Below are 14,592 nucleotides of genomic sequence, written 5' to 3'. Positions count from 1 at the left end.
TGTACCCATTTTCCCTCCATACAAAGAGAATGTAAGTATAGTGAATACTGTTAACCATCCAATTAAATGCATTTTAAATACATGCTATTAAGAAGTCTAACAGTATGAGAAGAATACGTTTGTGGCACCTTAGAACAAAACTTATTACAGAGGCAATTTTACAATTGCATATACCAGTGCAGCCTTAATCAAATCCTAATTAATCTGCTGATTTTATATTCTGACATAATCTTGCTGAAAAGAGGCATAGCTAATTAAAACATGACTTGTTTATCCAGCTACCTAGGGTTTCAACTCAGAAAGTGGTGTTCAGAAAACAAGTGCATTCTGTAGCATGTCATTTACTTTATTTTTCTTAAAAAAACAAACTTGGAACCAAAATTATGCAATGTCAGCAAGCAGACTTCTAAAGAGATATTTTGAAAGGTGAAATAATTGTTCCAGAGGAATCACGCTGACAATAATTTCATTTAAGCATGCATTTTTCTATTATGTGCCCTACATTTAAGAAGTTCAGAACTCTTTAGCAGCCATTCATTACTACAAAGCATTTTCATTCAGTTTTTTTTAGCAATGGAATCATTTGTATAAACATACAGAGACATTTACAAATTTATGGGACTGACCCACTTTTGATCTGAGTGGAGGGTGATTACTTCCATACAAAGCAGCCTTTCTACTCCATTTGGGAGTAACACCAATGGACTCTGAAAGATCCTTTTATGTTGTTGTTGTTGTTGTTGTTTTGAATATTTTATTAGTTGAATATAAGAACAAGATATAATCAAATACAAGCAATCAAATACAGTTTTCCCCTAAACCGCCACCCAAACAGCCCCAACTACGTCCAGGTAATTACATTAGTAATATAATCAAATAACAAATTATTTATACAGTTGCTGGTTTAAAAAATATCATTCCAAATGCTCCCGTGTGTCCTAGGTGGTTCAAATGCATGTTCTTTCTTTGATGTATATGTAATAAAGGAGGACCATGTTATGGCAAAAGTTATGTAATTTCTCACGTTGTTTTCTTTCATGTACCCTTTCTGTTAAATGTTGTTGTTTTTTAAAATATTTTGCGTACAGAATGTAAAGCAATATTATAACAATATAACAAAAACAGAAATAAAAATTGTAATCAAAGATCATGCTTAGTAACATTAAGATGACAGTCTTATGGCAAGAAATGCCAGAAAGAGGTTAGGATCCAGCGGATTCCTGGCTCATAGATACATCAAAATAACCTGCTCACCCCAACTCAACAGGGGTTCAGCTGAGGTCAAAATAGGGGAGTTCTGGGGGCATGGTGGGGGCAGGACCAGAGGGAAGGACTCAGGCTGGATCCTAAGTCTGTTCATCTCAGTCATCTGGCCAGCAGCAGCCCTGATGCTAAGTAAGGTTTGTATCTGGTGTAACTTTACATCGGACTTAACTTACACCAGCATGCCTAGTGACACAACCATGAGACAAGGAGTCCTGAAAAGCATATTCAGACACAAATAATTGGGAGAAAGATCCAACTTGACCATTCATTGGCAAGAATTGTGCCACATCTGGACTACTTTGATCAAAGCTCTCTGTAAATTCCAGTAGCCATTTCAGTCTCAGCTATGATCAGTACACATATTTTGGGACTGCTGCTGGAAGAAGTTACAAGATGCTTTCAGCCAAAAATGAGGTCTCAGCTGGAAATTTTAAGTAAAAGGCATTGGTAAGAGAGCCAGTGAGTTGTTCATTCTAATACAAGAGTTTACTTTTAGGGCAAGTTCACATACAGTGGTTTTATCCATCTCCTTGAGTAGAAGGAAACCTTATGCAGTTTTCCCCAAGATCTCACATTTAAGAAGTCAGAATGAAAATTTTGTTCAATTAATGCACATACTGCAACACCTCTTACCCCAAGCTCACTGGTAAAAGAAAGGTGTCAGAGACGTTGTTCTGTAATAGCTTTCCTGTCTCTAAGTCACAGAGCTTCCCCGTGGGTAAGGGGAAAAACACAAACAATTCCCTAGTGAGAAACCAAAAGTGTATAGTGTCAGCATGACTACACCATAAAAATAGGCTTTCCTAACATATTTTGGAGAAGGCTAAGGTGGGATTTCTGTTACAGAAATAAAAAGGTGTAGCTACAACAAACAGTAATGATAGAAGCTGAAAAAGAGTAAAGAAATGCTACAGATAAAACGGATATTTGGGCAACCAGGACACCATGAGACTTCCTATTCACCCATGGAAGCCTTGTGATAATTATATTTTAAATTCATATGTATTCTATGTGACAAAACAACCCTATGTCCCATTATAGATTCCATTAAGTACTGGAAAAAATGGACTCCAAAGCTGATATTCCCTCTGCAGTGTAAGATGTCAGAACTTTGGGATAGGGTGAGGGGATTTTCACCTGTACCACAGTGCAGAGGTAAGGGGTTAACTCACACACACAACACAGACACGAAGCCCCCAGATCTGGCTGTTATTTTGTTTAAATAAAAAAATAAATAAAACAAATGCATTCTCACAGCTAATAATACAAGTAGTTTGGTTCTAGGGCAACCACATATTATTGTTTTAAACTACAATGGCCTTGCAAGCTACTGAATAAAGTTTGCAATATCCCAAGAGTAATATCATATATAGTACCCCAAAACAGAAGGGCATCCAATTCGTCAGCTTCCTACGTTCCTACCCTTGAAGAAAGACCTCCTGATCCTCTTGCAGATTTTTAATTTTTTTGCCCGCCAGTGGTGGGGGGAGAGGATTCACATTAGCACTTTAGCAATGGTCTACAGTTAGCACTTCCACTGGGAAAGTCTATAGCCATTGTCACATTTGCCCCTCACCAGCGACCTATACAGACGTGACAGAAGAGCACAGTGCTCAAGTTACCATGGGAGCAGAACCTGGAAGAATAAGAACAGCCATGAAGGCCACCTGACCTGCCGCGTCCTTCCACACATTCCCAAAGACAACTCAGATTGCCTTACGGCACCACTCTCCATTCATCAAAAACAATACTCTGGCTCTGGACTCTGCTCTCCAGCAGGTTTGCCAAATTTCAAACCTAAGCATCTCCTCATAGTGATGTAAGATTTCTTAAGGTTATTTAATTGGTTAGATGTAAGCAGCATTATCGCTTTAGCAATCATTCTAAACATTGCTGCATTAAAAAACACGTGTTCATCTATTTTATAAAATATCGCTTACAAATATCACCAGCGCTTTTGGGGATAGGGTAGGTTATCAAACCATAAATTAATAAATAGGTGCTGATGTTACCTGACCCTGTTACAATCTGAGATGCCAGCAGATCTCTGTAGGGACACATCACAGGTTTGCACCAAATGCGAGAGCGTTTCTGTCTCAGACACTGTAATTTATTTATCCCGGCATGTAACATTAACAGACTGTCTGGATCTTGGCAAGCACAGACTTGCACTGTCATATAAACAGTCTGACAAAACCTATCGTTTCTTAAATGCATAAGTGAATAAAAAGATTTCATCAAACTCACTGCAACCCATAGCTGTGACTGGGTATACTTGGCATGGGATGTTGCAGTGGGGGGGGGGGGGCGTCGACACTAAGGAAAACCTGGCAAGCTATTCTCTCTCAGCTTCAGCGACGCATCCGTAAAATGGAAATAGTACTGACTTACTGGTGGGGTTGAGCTCATTGTTATGCTTTTCAACTCCGAGGTAGCAATTTCAGGGTGCAGGGGGAGCCCCTCCACTACCTCACTGCTACTTTCAAGGGTTGGGGGAGAAGCAAAACAATGAAAAGTTTCAGCTCGGCCCTACTTGTGACTCAAATCAGAAGTCTTTCCCAGTATTATTTAAGAACACAGGAAGCTGCCTTATACCAAGTCAGGTCATTGATCCACCTTGCTCAGTGTTGTCTACCCTGACTGACAGGATTTCAGGCAGGTGTCTCTCCCAACTGTACCTGGCGGTGCCAAGGAATGAACCTGGGACCTTCCGACTGAGATTCCTGCAACTTAGAGACTTTATGTAGATTTTTAAAAATCAGTATATTTCGCTTAATTGCTGCTTATTTCAAAGGGCAAAGAGAGTATGCAGGATACAAAAGTCATATCTGAACACTGGAAACCCTGCTCAGCCAGCCTACCACATCCACATCTAATATTTTAGCAGGCTCCACCCTTTTTAAAAAAACAACACTATTTATTTGTGGCATTAAGGGCTAGAACTTACTTGCTGTTGTTTTTAAAGGAAAGCTCAGGATACGGCATTAAGCTAGTCATGATGACTAATTTGATTCCATTGGGTCTGCTCTAAGCATGTCTAACAGCATAATCTTAACCATGTCTATGCAGCAGTAAGTCCTACTGAATGCAGCGGTGCTTACTCACAGGTAAACAGGGTTAGGAGTGCAGCCTAAGCCTGAATCCAGCCCATTGTTCTGTGCGTGTGTGAGCACACTGTGATTGTGGGCTTGGAGAACACATCCAGCTCTGATTCCACTTCCCCACAAACAATATAAACGAGAGGCAAAAACAGAAAGACACAAAATGTTGTGTATGTAATGCTCAATCTAATTGGAAAGACTTCCATCTATCTTAAGTGCAAAAGTATAGTAATTAAAAATTAATCGTAGACAGAGATATGCAACTTACACTCACAAACTCCCTTTTCTGAAATTCTTTTGTGTTTATGCAGATTTGTGCCAGACATTCTGCATCCTCATTAAGTGGTATCTGGCAACCTGCCCAAGTTTTAGTGGGTTCTGGGAATGCCAATATATTAACCAGAGTACTTTTCACATAACCTTTGGAGTTTTTTCCTTCTAGAAAAGTCAACCATTTGGCACAGCGTAACCATACTTCATCAAAAAAAGCTCTCCGTTGCCAATCAGCACAGAAATTACCCTTCAGTTCTTCATCCTTTCCAAACCTGTAAGAACAACAAGTTCAGCAAGAGATTTACTCAAGTTGTACTTTCAAATGGGGGACATGTCATGTTGCATAGGTTTTGCAAAAGAAAAGGAATGAGACATAAGTGCTGGCATATACTCAAAAGGGATGGTTTTCATTTTCTTATATATGTGCTGGCAGATATATTACAATATAAGATGCATCTTTTAAAAACCAGCCAATTTTACTACTGACATTAGTTTCTTCAATAATAATAATAATAATAATTTATTATTTATACCCCGCCCATCTGGCTGGGCTTCCCCAGCCATTCTGGGCGGCTTCCCCAAAAAATATTAAAATACTATAATACATCAAACATTAAAAACTTCCCTAAACAGGGCTGCCTTCAGATGTCTTCTGAAAGTCTGGTAGTTGTTATTCTCTTTGACATCTGGTGGGAGGGTGTTCCACAGGGAAGGCGCCACTACCGAGAAGGCCCTCTGCCTGGTTCCCTGTAACTTGGCTTCTCGCAGTGAGGGAACCGCCAGAAGGCCCTCGGTGCTGGACCTCAGCGTCCGGGTAGAGCGATGGGGGTGGAGACGCTCCTTCAGATATACTGGACCAAGGCCAGTATATGGATTACCCATGACACCCACCCCACCATTCAGACAACTCCCCACTCAACACTGGTAATTGAGCTGCTGGTGAATAATGCCATCTCAAGCAACTATTTTAGCTGTAGGACCAGGTTGCCCTACTAGGTCTTGTTCAGTTAGAAACTTCAAATACTCCTACAAGAATTTTAAGCAATTTAACAATGCCTGTTAAGCAACACTCCAAACCATTTCTCTCAGAAAAGAAGAATTTGGACCAGATCTTTAGGTATCTCCAGCACTTGGCATGATTAAGCTCTACCAGCTCCTCAAGTAACCAAAATACTGAAAGCCTTACAGCAGGGCTGGACCTAGGTGTCATATACAGCCCTCCAGGCATCTCTAGCTGGCCCCCCAGGTCTCTCAGCAAGCCATACATCCTCCATGGGCCAAACTTCACTGACCCTGCTCCACAACTCCCTCCAGTTCTCTTCACCAGCTAGATGAGTCCTTGAACTGCAATACTGCCTTGTGCTTGCCTGGATGAAGGGATGGGGATGATTACAAGCTGGATGTTAGGCTACTGTACTAAAGCAGCAGTCACATCCATTGCCTTAGCCACTGCTCCTTGCAAGGTACTCACTAGGAAATGGGACCTGTAGGCTGAAAAATGTACCCCACTCCTGCCTTACAGGGACACTGTATGATACATATGGATAATTTAGGTTGGGTCTCTGGACCGTAACAAAGATTGATTGATTGATAATTTAGGAAACAGAGGTAAAATATAAAGTACACCTGTGGCAATCAAAGGCTGTTAAGCAATAGAATCAAAACTTTTATTCAGCTGTACGCAACTACAGCTATCTTCATAGCACAGTGGAGACCCAAAAGAAAATGGTATGTGAAGCAGTGGTACCATTTGTAAGAGATATCATAAACAATAAGGCAAGTACTGCACAGACACAATCCTTTCTTTATTAAATTCTTTTTCAAAATTGTAAATAAACATGATAACATCTTCTCTTTGGCTTTAGTGCAATTAAGTCAATGGCATTAATGCTTTAGATGAACTCATACATCCCAAGCATCTCTTAACAAAATATTCATGCAGCTGGATTTATAATGCAGACGCAACTACCAACTTCTGCGGAAAGCCTAGAAAATGGCATCCATCATTGCCTTGATTAATTGTTAGGGGACATTTCAGAACTAGGGAACAAGGAAGGTTTCAGAGGTAAGATGGCCTGTACACATTATCTCCTCTTCCTTCTATTGTGAAATCTGACCTTCTTATCCTTTCCCTCTTTTTCAGTGAATGTGTGAAACACAAGATGTTGGATGTGCCATCTGTTGATAATGTTCCTTTTTTATTAATAATAGCACAAAATGTTGCAAGCCAATTCCACATAAGTATCATACAAACATTACATTTAAAAAGCACGAATACAGATACATAAATATGTATAAAATAGTTTAACTATGTTTTAGCATCACCCTAATTATTTCCTCTTACTTGAGTGCACAAAACCTACAAGGATCTTGCATTCAGGAACAGAGGATTGTGTTCTTTCTTGTGTTGTTTATTATGAACAAGAAAAAGGTGCATCTATGTTAGAAATCTGTACCTGGTCAATCTCCAAGGCAAACAGGCTATTCTTAGAAACAGCAATTATTTGGGGGAAAGGAGGGGAAATGTGTCTAAGAACTTTTAGACAAGACAGGTTGGATTCTTAACAGCGGATGCACCACTGCACTGGCATCAGGTCATTTAATAAACAGCTGATGTTGGCTGGATGCCACTGGCAAATTCAACAGTTATATAGACCAAGCCTGGAATAATTGCCTGAAAACCTTGCAAAATGTGTTGTCTCCCTTGTGGATAATAACATACACGAATGATGCTACTCCCAAACCATAGGCCTTTCAAGTATAGCATTCACCCACCAAGAAGCAAATGCTATAGAAGAGGTTATGCGTTATGTCAAGTGCAAATATTCCCTTTGAATTATTTTCCTTAATCTTGAATTAACACTAAAATAAAAACAATGTTAAGAAATCCAAACCGAGAACAAGAACCCGCCAACAGCATACGAATGGTTTTATATACTTCCACATATGGTGCACAGTTCCAATAATATTTACACAGAAGTCAGAACATAGATTTTAAAGAACCAGCATGCACAAAAATCAGGTAGGAAAAAAATGATAAAGCACAGACACACCTCAAGTACCTCCAAGCACCACGCTCAAAAGTTTAACTTTTCCAGGAATGCTACAAATCAGTCTGAAGAGAGAATATTAGAAAACCATTACTGTAATATGCCTTGGTAGTGAAAACACACAGCAATTGGATAAGCTGCTATGATGACTCAAAAAAACCATCAAGAAAACTAGCCTATCCTAGACATAAAGATGCCCCCTCCTTTAAAAGGCATCAAGTGGTTGGTTTGGATGGGATCAAAAGTCCACATCTTCCTTAGAGATGGAAGTAGCTAGAATGGACATCTGCAAGAAGACCAACGACAGGAAAGCTAAGCCTCATGAGACAGAGAAGCTAAGGGGCAAAGTTTAGAAAGGCAAAGCAGAAAAACAAAAAGAAGACGACTGAGAAATGGGACTCTGATAGAAAAAACTTACAATAGAATTTGTCCTCTCGGCAATAACTAATGACAGAGAGCCCCTGTCACAATGCTGGCCCTGAAACTCTAAGGGTGAACAAGATCCAGAAGGCAGTGGGAAGGTGTCTGCATTCCACATATTGGCTTGAACTGACAAGCAGATCTGCTGTAGAGAGTTAAGGCAAGTGCTGGGCTGGGGTCGGGATGCTCTGGGCATGTTCCCTCAGCAGGGCAAGAGAGCAGCAGGGCAGCAGAGCAGCTGTGGCAGCACGCGCACTAGCCTTCACATTGCTTCATCTCATACTCTTTAAAGTTTTGGTAGCTCAGTTTTCACAGAAGCACAAATCCTAACCCTGCGGAGAAAGGGCAGGTGAGCTGAACACAGAGCCAGGCTAGGCCACCTCCCACAGGAAAGAAACAAACCTGCCAACTAAATACACAACGCGGGAAAAGGACATCAACAGCTAAAAGCAAAGGTAAAAAGGTAAAGGGACCCCTGACTGTTAGGTCCAGTTGTGGACGACTCTGGGGTTGCGGCACTCATCTCGCTTTATTGGCCGAGGGAGCCGGCGTACAGCTTCTGGGTCATGTGGCCAGCATGACTAAGCTGCTTCTGGCGAACCAGAGCAGCGCACGGAAACGCCGTTTTCCTTCCTGCCGTAGCTGTACCTATTTATCTACTTGCACTTTGACGTGCTTTCGAACTGCTAGGTTGGCAGGAGCAGGGACCGAACGACAGGAGCTCAACCCGCCGCGGGGATTCAAACCGCCGACCATACGATCGGCAAGTCCTAGGCTCTGTGGTTTAGACCACAGTGCCACCCACGTCCCCTAAAAGCAAAGTTACCCACACTGTAAATCTAATCAATGCCAATGTTATTGCCTTTGGAGGTCTGGGCCCCCCACCAACTTTATATTGAACTCTATATTATTAGAAGCATATAGCACCTGATAAAAGACAGAGAGGGAGAGGGAATAAGGAAATGCCTACATATCCACTGACCTGGGAGTCACAGCAGAATACATTGCGAAGCATAAAATATTCAGAGATACGTCTTCATATATACAAGCATATAGGATACGTTGCAGTTGAGATTTTGACACTGCAGAATCTTGTGGCACACTCACAGTCAGTAACTCAATACTTTGTGCTGAAAACACCAGTACAGATATAGACGTGCAGAACATTTTGTCACTATTTCATCTGGCAACTAAGTAGGGACATTCACTAGTTTTAATATATGCTGTCTCCCATAATGTCCTGCCCAATAAACTATCCACTGTATTTCAAGCAACAGGGTAACGGCAGTGTTTACATGCTTCCAAGTACCTGCAAAACAATTGTACCATCTGCAAACAAATATAATTAGCAACAGTGCTAACTGGAATATAAACCTTCCGTTAAATAGACAGGCTGCAATTCTATACCACTTGCCTTGAGAATAAATCCCACTGAGCTCACTTACTTCTGAGTAGACATGTATAGGATTGTACTGTGATAATCACTTTGACATGTTACCCTAGCAATCAGAAATAGGAAAAAGTTGAAACCGTGCCAATTTAGAACCCTTCTCCCAAAAGCCAGTCTCTTCACTACATTAATCTATACAGTAGTTACAAGTAATCATATTCTTAGGGTTGCACTCAAAGTTACTCCTATTCAAAATAAACAAATGTTAGTGTTCTATTAATTTCAATGGGTCTACTTTGAGTAGAATTTAGTTGACTGTAACCCCATAGATTGCAATCCTATGCACCTTACCTGGGAGTAAGTTCCATTTAATACAGTGCTGGGCTGTATTATGTAAACATATGTAGGACTGTCAGATACTTAAATGCAAAATTAGTTCTTTGACATTATCATTCTTATACTCTGCCCATCTGCTTGGGTTGCTGCAGCCACTCTGGGCAGCTTCCAGCAGATATAAAAACTGCCTGAGATACCTCCTATGCCTTTATTTTTCAGGAGACTTGCAATTAAATTATTAATTCATATTAATAAACACAGACACTAAAAGCAAGCAAAAGTGATAGTACCCATTCTAAAGTACCGTAGTAACATTTCACAACACCTGAAGTTCCTTTCCTTACCACATTAAGGATACAATTCTATACCCACTGACCTGTGACTAAGCTTCAGTTGAGCGATGTATGAGTTTGAGTAGACATGCATAGAACTGTACTGGAAATTGCTCAGTAAATAATTGTACCACTGGCACCACTAAGTCCAAGGGACTTGTGGTCCCTCATCTCCAACCAGCCCCAGTCAGAACAGCCAATGGCAAAGGATGGTGTGAGTTGAAGTTCAACAACATACCATGTCCCCTGTCCCTGATTTACACACTGGAAGATGCACTCTGAAAAACTTTCAAGAATTAAAGGTCAAAAGTTGAAAGTAACACACATAAGACTGTTGGCTTTGGTATTAATATAATCCCACACAACACTCCATTAAAATCATTCCACTGACATAGGAAATTCATCTACCTAGACACATAAAAATCTACACCAAAGAACAGAACTCACTTTCCCAGCTCATCCCATCAGCATATGTTCTACCAAAAGGTAAAGCCAAGGTAAGAACCCCCATAAAAGAAATGTGGGGGAAAGCACAAGCCAATTCTGCAAGTACTGACATTCCCTAAGTACAGACTTCTCAGTGGATGCTTATCATCTGAGTCTCTCTTTTAAAAAGTTGCATGCATAATTCCTTTGATAGTTTACAGTAGGCAGCCACTTCTATAACAATCTCTTGGGACATCTCTGGACCACAGAACAATTTGATGCATCCAGATTTTTACTGTCTGACGTGCAAAATTAAGCATTCCCAACAACAACATGCACAGTTTAAAAAAAATGTTTCCAAGTATTAGCTTTAAAACAATTCCTCAACCTGCCTCATCTCTCTATTACGTTTCATAGATATTAAGTGGTCCCGCAATATAAAGCTTTGCTTTGCAGTGACATGAGACGTTGCGGCACCAGCTTAAACTGTATCTAGATTTCCAAAGCAGCCCCTTCAAAACCACAGGCGCAAATCAGGAAATGCATATGAACCACTTTCCAGCTTTATCCTCAGCTGGGAAGATTCCCCAACAAAACAATGTGAAACCTTAATGCACAGAGAACCATCCAAAAAGCCCTGTCAGGGAAGACAAAAAGAATCACTTGATTTTAGAAAGAAAGAGAGAAAGAGAGAAAGAGAGAAAGAGAGAGAGAGAGAGAGAAAGAAAGAAAGAAAGAAAGAAAGAAAGAAAGAAAGAAAGAAAGAAAGAAAGAAAGAAAGAAAGAAGAGTGATGCCAGGGTGGTTAACTACATGTCACAGCTTGTAACCAAACCCCTGGCTGACAAGGTAAGAGGAATACCAACGGATGGGAGGGAAGCCCTGATAGAATTTCGTTCCCAGTTTGCTACTTTCATTTCAGCTCCGGCAAGACAGATGCCTCCTTCCTCCTGGATGGATATTACGCCAATCCGGGAAAGGACCCACTGGAATGTGCAGTCCGGATATGGATGTGTGTGCGTGCGCGCGTGCCATATTCACAACCCAAACGTCTCGGCTGTGTGCGTGTGCGGGCAGTCCCCGTCTAACGTGTGTGCTTCTGTTCACATGAGGCGTGCGGTACATGCACCCAGCCACACACTCGCCGCTCCTGCACGCACTTTGCCTGCGTGCCAAAGACACAAAGGAGAGGGAGAGAGAGAACGAGAGAGGAGAGAAGCACCTTCTGTTCTGGGGCAACCCCCGAGAAGAGTGCTGCCCGTGTCCCTTTAAGAGCCGCAGACCTTCAACTTGGGCCTCTCCTCACTTTGTCAGACACTTTCTGGCTGTCTAGGTGGTGCTGGAGGAACTCCTTCAAGCGCGGGGACTCCCCCTTTCCCTGCGCGCGCGCGCGGCGGCGGCGGCGGCATCTCTGCTTGCCCAGCCAAGGACGGGAGAGCCCGGCAGGTTGTCCGCGCACACTCACCTTTCCTGCAAGCCCTACATCTCGCCCCTGAGGCGCCGCGAGGGGGGCTTTCCTGATGCAGAGCAGGAGAGGTCCTTTTTACCCTGCCCCCTCCCCGCTCTGTCTGTCTCCGGCAGGGCAGATCTGTGCGCTGAGGCTGCGTCTGCTTCCAACTCATTCCCAGTCTCTCCTCCTCCTCCTTTCCCCTCCTCCTCCTCCTCCTCCTCCCCCCTCCTCTGGCTGCTGCCTGTCTGCAGCTAGTCTGGCTCTTAGTGACAGCAGGCAAAGAACGGGGGAGACGGGGAAGGAAGGGGGACGGGGGCGTGCGGCCGGGCGCGAGCACGCGCGCGGGCGCCGGAGAGGAGGGGGAGGGGAAGGAGAAGCTTCCTGCCCAGCCCCGAGCGCGCCGATTCACAGGCTATACTGACACCTGCCGGGCTGGATGTGTCAACGGCAGGCTAGGCAAAAAGTTGCATTAGCTGAAATCCCAAACTCAACGAGAAAATCGTTTTTCTCTCTCCCCCCCTCCCTTTTGTTGGCACCTCCAGTTTCCCGTTTTCTTGATTTAGCATAAATGGTGGTGGTTGTTATATTTATATGCCACCCATCTGACTGGGTTGCCCCCATGGGCGTAGCCAAGGGGGGCAGGGGGCAGCTTCCCCCCCCGAAAAAAAAATAATCAAAATCAATACAAATCTGAGGTTCTGCCCCCTCCCCTAACAAAAGCCCTGGGTGGCTTCTAACAAGGTAAAACACCACACACAGTAAAACACCCAACATTTAAAAAATTCCCAATACAGGGCTACCTTCAGATGTCATAGAAGAGTCAGATAGTTGTTTATCTCCTTGACGCTTTCCACAAGGCAGGTGCCACTGCCAAGAAGGCCCTCTGCCCGGTTCCCTGTAACTTAGCTTCTTGCAACAAGGGAACCACCAGAAGGTCCAGGGCTGAAGGATGTGGAGGGATATGCCCCCTTCAGGTTATTGATCATTACAGACCTCAAGCTTTTATGATTTGGGGTTGTGTGTTTTTGGGCTTACTTATTGCCCACTCTTCACCCTAAAGCCACAGGGCAGGTTACAGCCTTAAGAGCAATACTGAGAACAATTAAAAACAATGAACAACCACGAAAGCAAGGCAGGCCCTCAAAGTGTGCACCTCAAGTGTTGAAGTCCAGGGGGAAGAGGCGGTAGCTGTACAATGAAGGCACCAGGATGGAGTCCCAAGGCTTAGGCTTCACCATGGAGAAGGCCATCTCCCACTGGGCTGCCAAAGCCACCACCCAGAGTACATAGAGAATGAGGCAGTGTTATGTACTGAGTTGAATAGGATCCAAACTGCAGCAGTCTGATTGGTCCTAGAACAATAGGATCCAAAATGCAGCAGTATGATTGGTTGGCAGGAACCACCCAATCATGCTCCAGATAGAAGTGAATCCACAACCTGATTGGCTTACAGTAGAATTCCAGAATTAGCCAATCATGTGCAGCCCATTGTGTAAATAATGTATATAAAGCAGATACTGTGAGGGGACTTTCATTCATACCTCCTCACCACTATGAGCTGAATAAAGAGCATGAAATCACTTTGTGACTCTGAGTATATTTCAGGCAGTGTGTCAGATGTTGTCTGAGCTATTTTGGACTTTCCAGCAAAATAGTTTACCTGAGCTATTTTGGAGAGCCAGTGTGGTGTAGTGGTTAGGAGAGGTAGTCTCGTAATCTGGGGAACCGGGTTCGCGTCTCCGCTCCTCCACATGCAGCTGCTGGGTGACCTTGGGCTAGTCACACTTCTCTGAAGTCTCTCAGCCCCACTCACCTCACAGAGTGTTTGTTGTGGGGGAGGAAGGGAAAGGAGAATGTTAGCCGCTTTGAGACTCCTTCAGGTAGTGATAAAGCAGGATATCAAATCCAAACTCTTCTTTCAGCACCAACATGAGCACCCTGAATTGGGCCTGGAAATGAACTGGCATTTCTATGCCTCTTTCTTTTCTGTCAAGTACAGTGCTGCGTTACTCACTGGGCAGGCTAAGCCAGTGCTTCAGGCACTGGCAAAGCTGGGGCACACAAAAAAAAAGATTTTTAAAAAATGATTTGACATTTGATATTTCAAAGAAAGCAACCAAGTAGTCATCGTGGGGAAAATAAGACCTTTGTTAGAGTCTCTCCATTTTTCTGTACTCTTTTGTATTACTTATCTCACCCAAACCAAGGGCTGTCCTTCTAACCTGGATCAATATAATGTGATATTAATTGTGTGCTACAATAAATCTGTTTTATTTTAACATTTTATTTTCTGGTTTAGTATTCAGTACTTAGAGCCTCTATAGGTCTTAATCCTATATAGGAACCCAAGGTGGTTCTTCCCCCTCCCCCACTGCCCCCTTATTATGCTCAAAACAACTGTCTGAGGTAGTCGAAACAAAATAAAAAAATTCCTTCCAGTACCACCTTAGAGACCAACTAAGTTTGTTATTGGTATGAGCTTTCATGTGCATGGACACTTCTTCAGATACACTGAAACAGAAGTCACCAGACCTTTATATACAGTGAGA

General features: G+C 42.7%; 1 protein-coding gene across 5 annotated transcripts in view; it reads right to left on the bottom strand.

Annotated features, from left to right (window-relative positions):
- Nucleotides 1-13,829, bottom strand: part of LDLRAD4 (low density lipoprotein receptor class A domain containing 4) — a 279,034-nt gene extending 265,205 nt beyond the window's left edge. For 2 of the 5 annotated variants that reach the window (XM_081875129.1, XM_081875128.1), the window contains exon 1: nt 12,059-12,343. The gene's annotated coding sequence lies outside the window, so the exon portion shown is untranslated. Of the gene's footprint in view, nt 1-11,459; nt 11,480-12,058; nt 12,344-13,703 lie in introns of those variants that run through there. The other 3 variants (XM_081875130.1, XM_081875134.1, XM_081875131.1) reach the window with 3 other exon arrangements.
- Nucleotides 13,830-14,592: the final 763 nt, after the last annotated feature.

This window comes from Podarcis erhardii (assembly GCF_964252035.2).
Source record: "Podarcis erhardii genome assembly, chromosome: 8".
In the NCBI taxonomy this organism is placed as follows: domain Eukaryota; kingdom Metazoa; phylum Chordata; class Lepidosauria; order Squamata; family Lacertidae; genus Podarcis; species Podarcis erhardii.
The sequence above is the reverse complement of the archived record's forward strand: the minus strand, read 5'-3'. Positions and strand labels throughout refer to the sequence as shown.